We start from the raw sequence: 14,583 nt of genomic DNA on the forward strand, positions 1-14,583 counted from the left end.
GAAAGAAACACACCACCTAATGGTGGCAGGTTATGGTGAGACTGATGAAGACATTGAAGACCCATATGAGGATGTTGCCACGGATGCCTCAACAGATGATGAATTCTAGACTCCATCCTGTCCACTGCACTTTCCACATTAATTTCAAATCTGTATGCCTATATAATACATGTAATGTTGTTTTTTTATCCTTGTCTCTTTGTAGCTAGGTTGTTTGGTTGGGTGTTCTTTATAAGATATAAGAAACATTTTTTTAAAATTATGCTAACCTTTTTTCTTTTCAGCAGTAATTAACCTTTGTGAAGATGAGATTAAACGTTGTGTTATAAAACACATATTGGAATAGCCCCTGTAAAACCACGTGCAGGGTATTTTGGGGCTACAATCCTGCACTTTTAAAAAAATCTATTTAAAAAAAAATAATAAGCCATTTGAAGCAGTAATGAATGGAGCATTTAATTCTGTTTGTCTAGTTGTTCAGTTTCATAATATAAGCATATATTATGCAAGAAAGTGTTTGCATAACTGCGTAGCCTTAGTACTGGAACACCAGAGTAAAGATAAGCCTTGTTTTGTTGAACATTGTATTGTGACCAATAAGTCTAATTTTCAGTTAAAATGGTATAATTTCTTAAGGCTTTATTATTGTTGTTGTTTAGGTTGCATTTTGATCCTTAATAAGTGTTCAAATGACTTTGGATTATAACGAATACAGAGTGAGTGAATTGTACCTATGTGGAATGATTACTAATTAATTAATATATAGTTTACATGTATAGGTTATATTTACTTTATTTATTTAGATTTTTTAATTTGAGCCTGATAACAAAATGATAACGTAAAGAGGGGGAAATTATTTTAAAATGTTATTTATAATATGAGACTATAATGTCATTTCAGCTGCACTTCTGTCATTGTTCTAAACAACCACTGAAGAGAATTTAGCGCTCCATTATGTCATAATGTGTGTCATTCTATTTCTGACCCCAGATCAGTTTATTGAGTGGATTTGCCGATGACGATCATTTTAGACAAAACATCAACAGAGACTACAAACAATTCTTCACGCATAAGAGGTACTGAGAAACGAAAACAAAACGTAAGTAGAATTTAGTTTTATCTACAAAGGCAGTTTTTTTCCTAAATTAGAAACTAAATATTTGATAAGGGAATCGTATTATAAACATGTAGCCAATATGCGAATTTAAAATGAGAACACACATTTTAATGATGGAGAACTTTTGACTGAACGGAGAACTAATTAGTGGGCTGATAGTGAGCTCCCCGCCCCACTAGTCACGTGGTACGGCCCGCCGCCTGCAGTGGGAGTTCATGGTCTTGTGTGAATCCACGACGATGTAGTCACACACACCTGCACCGCGTTATTCTCCTAATGTCTGTGTGTGTTTAAACCCCGGTTGGTGTGTATATCCCTGTCGGTCTGTGTTCGCTAATGTTCACGTACGTGGTGCACTTTATGTTTGTAAGCTGTGTTCAATGTTGCTCATGTTCATTTTGCCTGTTTGGTGTGAGCGCCACTGTGTTCGTTATTCGTGTTCGTCTAATAAACGTCTGTCTACGTCAAGGGAGTTTGTGGGAGTTTGTGGGACCTGCGGCACTCGGGCCGTCACAGCTGTTTAATTTCACGGACCGCACACATATTTAAAAATGCGGAATAAGTGAGTAGAGAGTGAACTAACAAAAGGAAACCTTGATAAATAAAAGGGGACGTAGCTGAAAATATTCGGGTAACCGAACTCCATTAGATGAAATACGTTGACTGAGACAAGGGAAAGTGACTTATGGGCTTGTTTTAGAAAAGCCTCTGCAAGACCACGAGTGTGGCCATTATGCACTGTCGCACAACGGACAACCTTTGTTTCACATTTATTAACATTTGTAGAAGAAATTGAGCTACGGGTGGCCATTTGTTCTGTTACATAACTGTATATACATATTTAAAGTCTACAGGCTCTGATTTTTCATTTCCATATAGAGATATGAAACTGGGGTACAAAGGTAATCCTGTGCACAAATGCATGTAAAATAAGCCTTGTTTTATAGAAAATTGTGTTGTAATCAAAGCCTAATTTTCATTTCAAATTCAATTACTTCTTAGGAATAAATCTTTAATTCTTAAAAATTAGTTTTTTTTTTAATGTCCAAAAACACATGCAAACTTTTTAAAAGAAAGTAAACAGCTTTATTATCGTTCAGTGACAATAGAGCTTTCTTCTGCCCTTTCTAGATGCCAAGGGACAACTTAATTACTAATATTATCACCAGAAGCCAGAAGAGTCATAGATACCCTGCTCCCATTGCTTGGTTTAAGCAACATTACTGTGCCAATCTGGGAGAAAGTGTAAGTGTCTACATCTTTTTAATGCATCCACAGTTTTATTTATTTTGCCTTCACATTTCCCTGACTTGTACAGATGGCAATCCAAAATATGCTGTCCATTAGTGGAGTTTCCACTGCCCAGGTGGGGTCAATGGATGATTCATTTCCTTTACAATTCATCACTGATTATTTCTCATTTCTCACCCAAGAAACAGCAGGACTGTAAGGAGGTTCGTACCGTCCGGAGCAGAACTGCTGAACACTTTATGATCATAGAGTCAACGGAAGAGATTTGCTCTTTGGACCACAGCGCCCATGTAGAAGGTGCAGATGTACTTTCTTGCATAAATCTAGCTTTCCATTAAGAACACACAGTAGGATATGATCTTTGTTCACTTTAAATATGTGCCTGTACTTTATTATGTAATTGCATTTGTATTGATTTTTGGGAAAAATAAACATCTGTAGATGTAAGAGAGGATCTGGGTGGAGTAGGGGAATCTATTACAGAGGCAGTCAAAGTGGAGAACACCCCAGCTGGTGAGTAGCATCAAAGCACCACATCAATAATCAGAGTTTACATACATCCACTCCATGGACACCAGTTTAAAAATTCTACTTTTATTTCAAATATAAAGGCTCAGAATGCAAGAGGTTGAAGAGAGTACGCATCTTCTTCAGACGAGCATGGCAGGCTATAAAAAGCACCTTGTCCTGTGCCAAGCGCTCCAACAAAATTAGCCCTACTTTTTAACTTTTCCCAGCTCTTTTTACCAATTTATTTTGTATTTCTTTTTTCCCTTCATTTTCCCCAACCTGTCTTTTCATTTTCTGAAATAACATCTTTTGACTTTTTGATTTATTTTTGATTAATAAACTTTAATTCATGCAAAGATAGTCTTTTTGCATTCTGGACCATTTAATCATATTTTTTCATTCTAAGACCAGCCAGGTTATGATTCTAATTCAGCCAAATAAATCTTGAATGATTCAACTCACTTTAATAACATTTTTAGATTAGCACATATATGTACAGTTTCATGTCACTCACCTTTAGTGAGAGGAAGTACAGTAAAGGGAAAACACAAACTGAGCATCCTTGTCTCTATGGAAACACCACTGACCTCCCAGCACACACTGACAACTCTACACCTAGATCTCCACTACCACTGTGGACACACACTGACTCCAGAACTCTCACAGCATTACTTCAGTACTCCAGACCCTAATGTCCACCCAGCAGAGAGGAACTGGGAACAAATGAACTTGGCCAGAGCTCTTATGTTTCTTTTCAAGTTCACATCACCAGCTTTACAGAGACATACAAAACCACACACAGTGCCATCATGTCCTTTGACCTGTGAGGACTCTGGTTGTTTCTTCTTTTGTAATGTATCCCACAACCCCACACTGACCATGATGCTGCATCTGTGAAACCATATAGGAGACACACATGCTCATTATAAAGCAAAGGGGGTGGAGTCTGATGTAGAGGAGAGAAACAAACAGACATACTATCCCCTCACTCTTATTCTCAAACTCCTCTTTCTAAGTTTATAGTTTTAAAATGCAGTTTATAGAGTTAATCACCACAAAGCTTGCGCACATACAAATTTTTGCATTACTTTTTCATAGCTTGATATATTTTATGTTTGCACTGTCTTATGATGTCCTGTGTACTTAATATTTTATTCATTGTATCAAATTTGTTTTATTGGTAAATATACTTTGAACTATTATGCACTGTCACTACAGAATGCTGTGTGCTTTGTCTTCAGAGTCTATAAGCATGCAAACACACACACACACACACACACACACACATTTAAGAATTTATAGATAGTGAGAGGACCTGCTTTTTGTTTGTTTTTTCAGTTTCCACATCACAATAATTTCTTGTGGACCATTGCTTATGTAGAAAAGTTCTTTAAGATTTTTTGTGAGTAATATGAAGTTCTGAATTTACTGAATGAGTCAAAAACAAACAACAAAAACCTGCATTACTCACAATAAGAACCTATTTGAACTTTGATAAACTCTGTAAATCAGCCTTTGAACATAGACATGGTTTGGGTAGTACATGAGCAGTCCCTTTTCTCAGTGAAGTACTGACATCTCTTCTCACAGTACACAATATTCCACAAATTATCAGTAACCATACCAGTCCTACACATACTAAACCTGTTTTGTACTAAATTAAATTCAAACTAGACCTGCCATTGAGAACACACTGGAGCCTAGTTCTAGTTTTAGTCTTTGTTTAAAACATCATCCTTTATCCCAATTTCACGTTAGAATAGACCCAGCAGTCAGAGTTGTGCTGTTTTGATTATTAAACTACACTTTACCGAATAAAAGTAGTATTTTGTACTATTTCTAGCTAGAAACCACTGATAAGCCTGTCATGGCATAAGGCAAGAAATAGACTAGAAGGAATCTGAGCTTGTGAGTGTGTGACCACAGTTCAGCTGCAGAGGGACAGAAGCAACACGGTTGTCACTTCTGGTCTAAAATGGGCTTTAGACTCTGATCTGGTACCCACTGCCCACTGGTTGGAACTGTGAGAAATGAAACCGCAGCAGACGTCAGACATCCTGAGCTCTCAGACCACATTAAAATGCATACACATATCTAATACTTTTCTACAACAATTTAGTCCACAAACCATATTTTTCTCACACCACTAATAGATTAAGAACACTGCTGTAAAAGTGGAGCCTGGATGTTATATTTGATGTATTCACTGAGCTGAGTTATTTCATGACACAAGTATTTACATGAAATAAGGGTCATACACTACCATGACTGCAGACATTAGCATTAGTGTATTTATACAGCAGGAGACAAACAGGGAATATCTGGGAACAATTACTGGGAGGGGTAAGAGAAAAAACTCACATGAGACACATGTCAAGGGGCAGAGCAGGGGAGGAGCTACGAACTAAAACATACAAAAGCACATGGAGACAAAGACGTACTAAAGCGAGAACATGTAATTGTCTTCTACTCTTTACTACAGTGTAGCCTATAGAAACGTATACCAGGAAATATAGGACAATTATATTTTAACTATATTAAAAAGTACACAGACTTCATAAGATGGAATCATAAGATATGCAGAAATATTTAATAATTATTTTTTAAGCAAAATATTTTTCCAGTTCTACCTGAGAAAGTCAGCTTGCTTAAATAACATTTTATATTAACAAATAAATGTACAATTTAATGGAATTCAGCATTAAAAGAGAATTTCACACTCACCTTTAGTGAAGAGAAGACACAAACTCAGCAGCATTGTCACTATGGAAACACCACTGACCTCCCAGCACACACTGACAACTCTACACCCAGAACTCCACTACCACTGTGGACACACACTGACTCCAGCAGTCTCTCAGCAGTACTTCAGTCCACCTGACACTAATGTCCACCCAGCAGAGAGGAACTGAGAACAAATGAACTTGGCCAGAGCTCTTATTTCTTCTTTTCATTTTATCATTAGCGGTTCTTTTTAGACTTCCCCGAACACACATGGTGCTACATCATCCTCTGACTGCTGAGAACTCTTGCTGTCATTTCCTGTTCTGTGACACGATGCTTCATGATACAAACACCCACACTGACCAAACGACTGCTTCTGTGAAACCATATTCAAGATACGCAAGTTACTCTGGATTGTCCAGGTGTTAATGACTGCATGCTCAGTGGTGGATGGTGCTTTGTCTTGGGTGTTATCTTCTCTCTTCCCTTCCTGCACACGATGCAGTCCCCCAGGGGGCTGTGGTTTCCAGTTGAGAGTATGCTGTACACAATTGACTGCTGATTGTGTTGACAGGATATAAAAACATGGTGCAGTGTGTTGATTGTAAAGCATTCCTGGGTACTGAGAAAGGCACTATATAAGGCTAAAATCATAATTTCTAGCAATAAATAGACTCGAAACAAAACAGAAAAACTGTATGTGATCACTGCTTCACCCCAACAGTGCAGAAACAGTTGCTGCTTATGGTCTAAAAAGGGCTCTGGCTTTAATCTGGTAAAATCTACGCTTCAGTGTCAGTGCTAGCTCATTAGACAAATATAGTCTAAACGTCATTTGTTATATATAAAACGCAAAATGGTATGTTTAATTTTTGTGGTTTGGACGCCCATGTTTAACGATGATCTCAAAGCATCTTGTGAATGCCCCAGAATAAAGTGTGTCTGTTCTGGTCTGAGAGATCAAGGTGTCTGACGTCTGTTGTGGTTTCATTTCTCAAGGTTTCACGCAGTGGGCGTCCACCAGATCAGAGTCTAAAGCCCATTTTAGACCAGAAACAGCAACTGTTTCTGCACTGCTGTGGTGGAGCAGTGGTCACACACAAGTTTTTTTGTTTCAAGTCTATTTATTGCTAGAGTTTTCTATGATATGACTTTACCCTTATATAGCGCCTTTCTCAGTACACAAGAGCAATCGGCAGTCAATTGTGCCCAATCTTCAGTCAACTGGAAACCACAGCCACCCGGAGGACTGCATCATGTACAGGAAGGGGAGCGAGAGGACAACACCCAGGACAGAGCACCATCCACCACTGAGTTCGCAGTCATTAACACCAGGACATTCTAGAGTAACCAATCAACCTAACCTCCATGTTTTTGGCGTGTGGGAGAAAGCACCCAGGAAACAAAGAGGAAACCTACGCAGACATGCAGAAACTCCTGAGACACCAATTCTGAAACGCAGACATGCTAACCACCAAGCCACTGTGCACAGTACTACATAGTGCAGTGTAGGCCCAGACTCAAAACAGCACAACTGGCTACATTTGAACTTGTAGTCCTACTGCAGTGGTAGCACCACCAGATGGCCATAACATTGTTAGAAAGTCAAGGGTCGGTACACAGAAAAACAATCCAAAGAACGTTCGGTATGCATAGGACTCTAGAGGCAATACTTCACAGTGTCCTAATGTTCGAGACAGGCTTAAATAATCAAGTACACAGGGGAGTTCAATATTCCGGCAATGACGATCTGACGTGAAGTTCATGATTGGTGGAGTCCTGGGTTGGGTGACAAACAGCCTGCTGGGTGCTGTACTGTGAGGAGGAATCGGGCGAAATGACACATATGGGCTGAATGCTGGAATATAAATAATGACCAAAGCAGATATTAACACACAACGATGATTTTTCTAATGCAAAGATGGTACAGATAAGTGTGAAAAAGTAATGGAGGGCTAAGACTGGAGAGACAACATTTCACTGAGACATAAGACAATAAGAAATGGCGTCCTTGGAGGGTGACACTCTACTTTGGTCGGGGGGGATGAAGAAGGATAAAAGAAGATCCAAAATGTAAGGTCTGCAGTTGTTCTCGAGGCAACTCCTTTGTTGTAAACCATACTGGTGTCAATAAATACATCTTCTGTTTTTCTCTACCATCCTGAATGTTGCCTGTTTGAGTGCTTTGATGTTTTGCATGACTCATCATCTCTGTAAATATCTGAGCATCAAAGTTTCACATCCGCTATTACCCTCGGTCGTCAGGCATAATGGAATGAACACACTACATGATCAAAAAACTGCTAGCTGCAGTTCTATGTGAAATGCATATGACTCCTAGTGCAACCACAAAAGTGGCCCCTTTCGAAGTTTTGATGGGAAGACCATTTGAGCCAACCAGGCCTCCTGCTAGCTGTTTGGCACACTCTGATTAGGTTGTACCCTCATTAAGAGCCACCAACTCTGCCCCATAAACCAACTGCCAACCGACACTGAGGAAAACATGGAGGAGCAATGCAATGCACCATGTGCCTCGGTGTGGTTTTGTCTGCATGCACAACTCCCACAACCCACCAATCACAATTTCAATATGTAACCTGTGACGGTCAGGTTGATCAGGGGTGAGGCACCCTGACAGATGTAACATACGTGTGTCACAACAAGACTTTTCTAAGAGGGGCCTTTGTGAAGCTGTTATGTAGGGTGATGCCACCTGAAGGAGATCCAGCTAACAAACCCTGATTAGCTCCCGGCTTGTGGCCTCCCTCTGGTAGCTGTGAACTGGCGAGCCACCTGTTACTTAACCAACATCACATCAATTAACAACACTGGAGGACGCCACAACTGTTCAATGAACAGGTTGGTATTTCCATGACTTTTCAATGCTAGGCTGCACACCATTGTCAGGATCTTCAAATATCCTCTGACAAATGGTTCCATTTAAAAACAGTATAATAGCTATTTTTAAATCATTTATCTTTGCTCTGTTGCCAAGCAGAGATTCTATAGACATTTTAGTTACTTTATAATGTTGCCAAGCAGGTTTTCTATGTTTGTTGTCTGTCAAAACTACATTCTTCCTCTTTTTTGTCACTCATGCTGTCTATATTGTTTTTTTTTCCATTTGCTTGATTGCATTTGTGTGTGTTTGTGTGTATGTGTGTGTATGTGTGTGTGTGTGTGTGTGTGTGTGTGTGTGTGTGTGTGTGTGTGTGTGTCTGTATGTGTGTGTGTGTGTGTGTGTGTGTGTGTGTGTGCTTAATTTGAATTTCATTTGATTCTGTGTAATCTGCATTATCCATTGGAGTGGATGCTGGTTTGCTTTTCCGACTGTGTACTACAGTGGAGTAAGTGACATCATCCTGTAGGAATAACACCATACTCACCATTAAATCTCTATCAAGCACAGTGATACTGTCATCATTAGACTGAACCCACAACTTTTGACTGTTCCAGACCTTCTGTGTTAAGCCATGTTTAGAGCAGTACTTTAACCAGATGTTACTCAAATGCACCACCATGTTGTAATGAATGCCATTAGGGTTGCAAGCAGTCAGCACTGAGGTAGTAGATGCCAATTTTAATTTTAGATTAAAACTGCAGCTATGAACATGAGATTTATTTGAGCCGTTAACACACGTAATACATAAAACTCTCTCTGAACAAACTTCTCTCACTTCTCCATTCTGAGAGTGTAGTGATCACTGCAGAAAATCACTCCAGATGAAGCATCTGCGTCAAAGCATTTAGGTGGTGTCATTTAGCTTTTTATCTGAAATCAAAATCAGCAAAACCTACCCCAAACTAGCAAGGCCTCCTTTTGGGTCTACATAAGCTTATAGAGGGTGCCTGTGGTGGTTCAGTCTGCACTCTGGCAGGGAACGTGGAGATGGAGAACGTCACTGCTTACACAGGAGTCTCGGTCCTGCTGCCCTGCTTCTGCACTGACCCGCATGCCAGACCTGAGAGTTTACACTGGCACAATTCAGCCAGAAGCACGTGGAGTGTAATGCTCAGTGAGAGTGCCAGCTTGTCCTCTGGCTTCCATTCCCAATCCAATGGCCAGACCGAGAGAGTTAACCAGGACCTGGAACGCACCCTTCACTATCTGGCCTCTTCCTGCACATCCCCTTGGTCTGAGCACCTATTTTGGGCAGAGTTCACCCACAACACCCTGTGGCACTCCTCCTTAGATATGTCACCATTCGAGTGCCAGTACGGTTATGCTCTGCCCATGTTTGCCGACCAGGAGGCTGAGCAGACGGTCAGGCGCTACTGCTTGGCCTGGCAGAGGGCATGCAGGGCTCTCTTATCTGCTACAGCTGCTCAAAATCGTTATGCCGACTTATCGGCTGGGACAGCGGGTTTGGCTATCCGCCAAGGACCTGCCTTTGTGTGGTTATACCTGCAAACTCACCCCTCGCTACATCGGGCCATTCAAGGTTCTTCTCCTGTTTCTTATCACCTTGCCCTTCCCCCACCCCACTTCCCACATATCTCGCATTAGGCCTGTATTGTGTTCAGTGGGCTCCTCCGACCCGTCGGGTCCGCGCATGGTGGACGGTGCACTGGCGTACACGGTCAAGCATCTCTTGGATGTCCGGCAGGTTCATGGTGGAGTCCAGTATTTGGTGGACTGGGAGGGATACGGGCCCGAGGAGCAGTCCTGGGTCCCCTCCTGTCACATCCTGGACCGTGAACTCATTTAGGCTTTTCGGCAGGATCGTGCGGCTGGCCTTGGGACATCAGGAGCTGCCCCTTCAGGGGGGAATACTGTAAGGGTTGGGACCAGGCCGAGGCCCCCTCCGGCCACCAGAGGGAGGCCTTGAGTCAACCACACTACTAATCAGGCTTGATGCCCAACAGCTGGGCTAGACCTTATATAAGCCCAGTGACCCAGTCACTCAATGCTGGGTCTTTGCTAAGGTTTTGAGCAAAGCTCCTAGCTGATAACTTCAGGTATTGATGACTGTGAGTCCCTGTGCTACACCTCATTTCTTCCCTGCAAGGGTGTCTGTGTTTTTACACATCCCCTCCCCTCTCCAGTTTTCCCCTCTCTAGTCTGTCTCTCTCCCAAGGTTCTTCTTAGCCATTAAAGTTCCTCCCTGTTTTCTGGTTTGTTTGGGAAGTTTTAGTTTGGTTTTCCTCAGTGCATGGGTGTTGCCATTTCTTCCCGCCATGTCCTTTGTTCTCCCTTTTTCCACGCTCAACGTGGTGTTTAGTTTTTTTTTCCTTTTGTTTTACCTGATCCAAGATCTAACTCTTCTGCACAGGGACTCACCCTTGTTAGAGTGTGGTTGCTCACCCAGTAGGCTAGTGGTGTCATCACTTAGCTGTTACAGATACATTCTTGAACTGCTTTACAGATGATCTTTCCTAGAAAGGGCCATACTCATAGATACTTTATAAATGCTTCCCAGCATTCATACCTGATTCTACACTAGATCCTACTTTTCAAAGCCCTATTAATATGATCAGTTAATTATTCATGTTGTGTTTACAGCTTGTTTGTGTTTATTTTTGATGAGGTGTGATGTTTGGTTGTTAGATTGTAGATTGTTTTGTATTGTTTTTTCATGGTGCTTTTATTACCCAGTTTGATTTGTTAAACTACCCTTCAGGAATTTCTGCTCAAGCTTACCGTGGCCTGCACAGTGTTGTATTCCCAAAGCTTGAGGAGCTGAAGACAGACCTGGTAGCTGTGAAAGAAACACACCACCTAAAGGTGGCAGGTTATGGTGAGACTGATGAAGACATTGAAGACCCATATGAGGATGTTGCCACGGATGCCTCAACAGATGATGAATTCTAGACTCCATCCTGTCCACTGCACTTACCACATTTATTTGAAATCTGTATGCCTATATAATACATGTAATGATGTTTTTTATCCTTGTCTCTTTGTAGCTAGGTTGTTTGGTTGGGTGTTCTTTATAGGCTATAAGAAAATTTTTAAAATGTATGCTAACCTTTTTTCTTTTCGGCAGTAAGTAACCTTTGTGAAGATGCGATCAAAACATTGTGTTATAAAACACATTTTGGAATAGCCCCTGTAAAACCACATGCAGGTTATATTGGGGCTACAATTCTGCACTTTTAAAAAATCTATATTTAAAAAATAATATGCAAGAAAGTGTTTGCATAACTGCATAGCCTTAGTACTGAAACACCAGACTAAAGATAAGCTGTTTTGTTGAACATTGTATTGTGATCAATAAGCCTAACTTTCAGTTACAATTATATAATTTCTTAAGAATGTATTATTGTTGTTGTTGCTTAGGTTGCATTTTGATCCTTAATGAGTGTTCAAATGACTTTGGATTATAACGAACACAGAGCGAGTGAATTGTACCTACATGGAAGGATTACTAATTAATGAATATATAGTTTACATGTATATGTTATATTTATTTATTGAGATTTTTTAATCTGAGCCAGATAACAAAATGATAGCATAAAGAGGGGGAAATGATTTTAAAATGTGATTTCTGATATGAGACTATAATGTCATTTCAGCTGCACTTCTGTCATTGTTCTAAACAGCCACTGAACAGAATTTAGCGCTCCATTATGCCATAATGTGTGTCATTCTATTTCTGACCCCAGATCAGTTTATTGAGAGGATTTGCTGATGACGATCATTTTACACAAAACATCAACAGAGACTACAAACAATTCTTCACGCATAAGAGGTACTGAGAAACGAAAACAAAACGTAAGTAGAATTTAATTTTATCTACAAAAGCAGATACTAAATATTTGATAACGGAATCGTATTATAAACAAGTAGCCAATATGCGAATTTAAAATGAGAACACATTTTTATGATAGAGAACTTTTGACTGAACGGAGAACTAATTAGTGGGCTGATAGTGAGCTCCCCGCCCCACTAGTCACGTGGTACGGCCCGCCGCCTGCAGTGGGAGTTCATGGTCTTGTGTGAAACCACGACTATGTAGTCACACACACCTGCACCGGATTATTCTCCTAATGTCTGTGTGTGTTTAAACCCCGGTTGGTGTGTGCGTCCTTGTCGGTCTGTGTTCTCGCTAATGTTTAGGTATGTGGTGCACTTTATGTTTGTAAGCTGTGTTCAACGTTGCTCATGTTCATCTTGACTGTTTCGTGTGAGCGCCACTGTGTTCGTTATTCGTGTTCGTCTAATAAACATCTGTCTACGTCAAGCGAGTTTGTTTAATTTAACGGACCGCACAAATATTTTATAAATGCGGAATAAGTGAATAGAGAATGAACTAAATAAATGGGACGTAGCTGAAAATATTCGCGTAACCGAACTCCATTAGATGAAATAGGTTGACTGAGACAAGGGAAAGTGACTTCTGCGCTTGTTTTAGAAAAGCCTCTGTAAGACCACGAGTGTGGCCATTATGCACTGTCGGACAACAGACAACCTTTGTTTCACATTTATTAACATTTGTAGAAGAAATTGAGCTACGGGTGGCCATTTGTTCTGTTACATAATAACTGTATATAAAACAAAGTCTACAGGCGTTGATTGCTCATTTCCATATAGAGATATGAAACTGGGATACAAAAGTAATCTTGCGCACAAATGCAGCATGTAAAATAAGTTTTGTTTGTAGAAAATTGTGTTGTAATCAAAGCCTAATATTCATTTCAAATGCAATTACTTCTTAGGAATAAAGCTTTCATTCTTAAAAATTAAAGGTTTTTTTTTGTTGTTGTCCAAAAACACATGCAAACTGTTATGACTTTTTAAAAGAAAGTAAACAGCTTTATTATTGTTCAATACAATAGAGCTTTCTTCTGCCCGTTCTAGATGCCAAGGGACAAGTTCATTAATATCATTACCAGAAGACACAAGAGTCATAGAGACCCTGCTACCATTGCTGGGTTTAAGCAGCATTACTCAGCCAATCTGGGAGAAAGTGTAAGTGTCTAGATCATTTTATACTATAATTTTAATGATTTATATAGACTGTATCCACAGTTTTATTTATTTAGCCTTCACACTTTCCTGACTTGTACAGATGGTAGTCCAAAATATGCTGTCCATTAGTGGAGTTTCCACTGCCCAGGTGGGGTCAATGGATGATTCATTTCCTTTACAATTCATCACTGATTATTTATCACTTCTCACCCAAGAAACGGGAGGACTGTAAGGAGGTTCGTACCATCCCGAGCAGAACTGCTGAACACTTTATGATCACAGAGTCAACGGGAGATATTTGCTCTTTGGACCACAGCGCCCATGTAGAAGGTGCAGATGTATTTTCTTGCAAAAATCTAGCTTTCCATTAAGAACACACAGTAGGACATGATGTTTGTTCACTTTAAATATGTGCCTGTACTTTATTATGTAATTGCATTTGTATTAATTTTTTGGGGGAAAAAAAACATCTGTAGATGTAAGAGAGGATCTGGGTGGAGTAGCAGAATCTATTACAGAGGCAGTTAAAGTGGAGAACACCCCAGCTGGTGAGTAGCATCAAAGCACCACATTAATAATCAGAGTTTACATACATCCACTCCATGGACACCAGTTTAAAAATTCTACTTTTATTTCAAATATAAAGGCTCAGAATGCAAGAAGTTGAAGAGAGTACGCATCTTCTTCAGACGAACATGGCAGGCTATAAAAAGCACTTTGTCCTGTGCCAGGCGCTCCAACAAAATTAGCCCTACTCTTTAAATGTTCCCAGCTCTTTTTACCAATTTATTTTGTATTTCTTTTTTCCCTTCATTTTCCCCAACCTGTCTTTTCATTTTCTGAAATATTTTTTGACTTTTTGATTTATTTTTGATTAATAAACTTTACTTCATGCAAAGATATAGTCTGTTTGCATTCTGGACCTTTTAATCATATTTTTCATTCTAAGACCAGCCAGGTTATAATTCTAATTCGGCCAAATAAATCTTGAATGATTCAACTCACTTTAATAACATTTTTAGATTATCACATATATGTACAGTTTCAGGTCACTCAGCATTAAGAGAGA

At 39.9% G+C, this 14,583-nt stretch overlaps 1 long non-coding RNA gene across 1 annotated transcript; it reads left to right on the top strand.

Annotated features, from left to right (window-relative positions):
• The first annotated feature begins 12,550 nt into the window (after positions 1 to 12,550).
• On the top strand, positions 12,551 to 13,816 carry LOC145643480 (uncharacterized). Its single transcript, XR_014115913.1, has 3 exons — positions 12,551 to 12,662; positions 13,404 to 13,514; positions 13,730 to 13,816. It is a non-coding gene; the product is annotated as an uncharacterized LOC145643480 (long non-coding RNA).
• The last annotated feature ends 767 nt before the right edge of the window (positions 13,817 to 14,583 follow it).

This window comes from Electrophorus electricus, chromosome 2 (assembly GCF_041902795.1).
Source record: "Electrophorus electricus isolate QZ-2024a chromosome 2, ASM4190279v1, whole genome shotgun sequence".
Classification (NCBI taxonomy): domain Eukaryota; kingdom Metazoa; phylum Chordata; class Actinopteri; order Gymnotiformes; family Gymnotidae; genus Electrophorus; species Electrophorus electricus.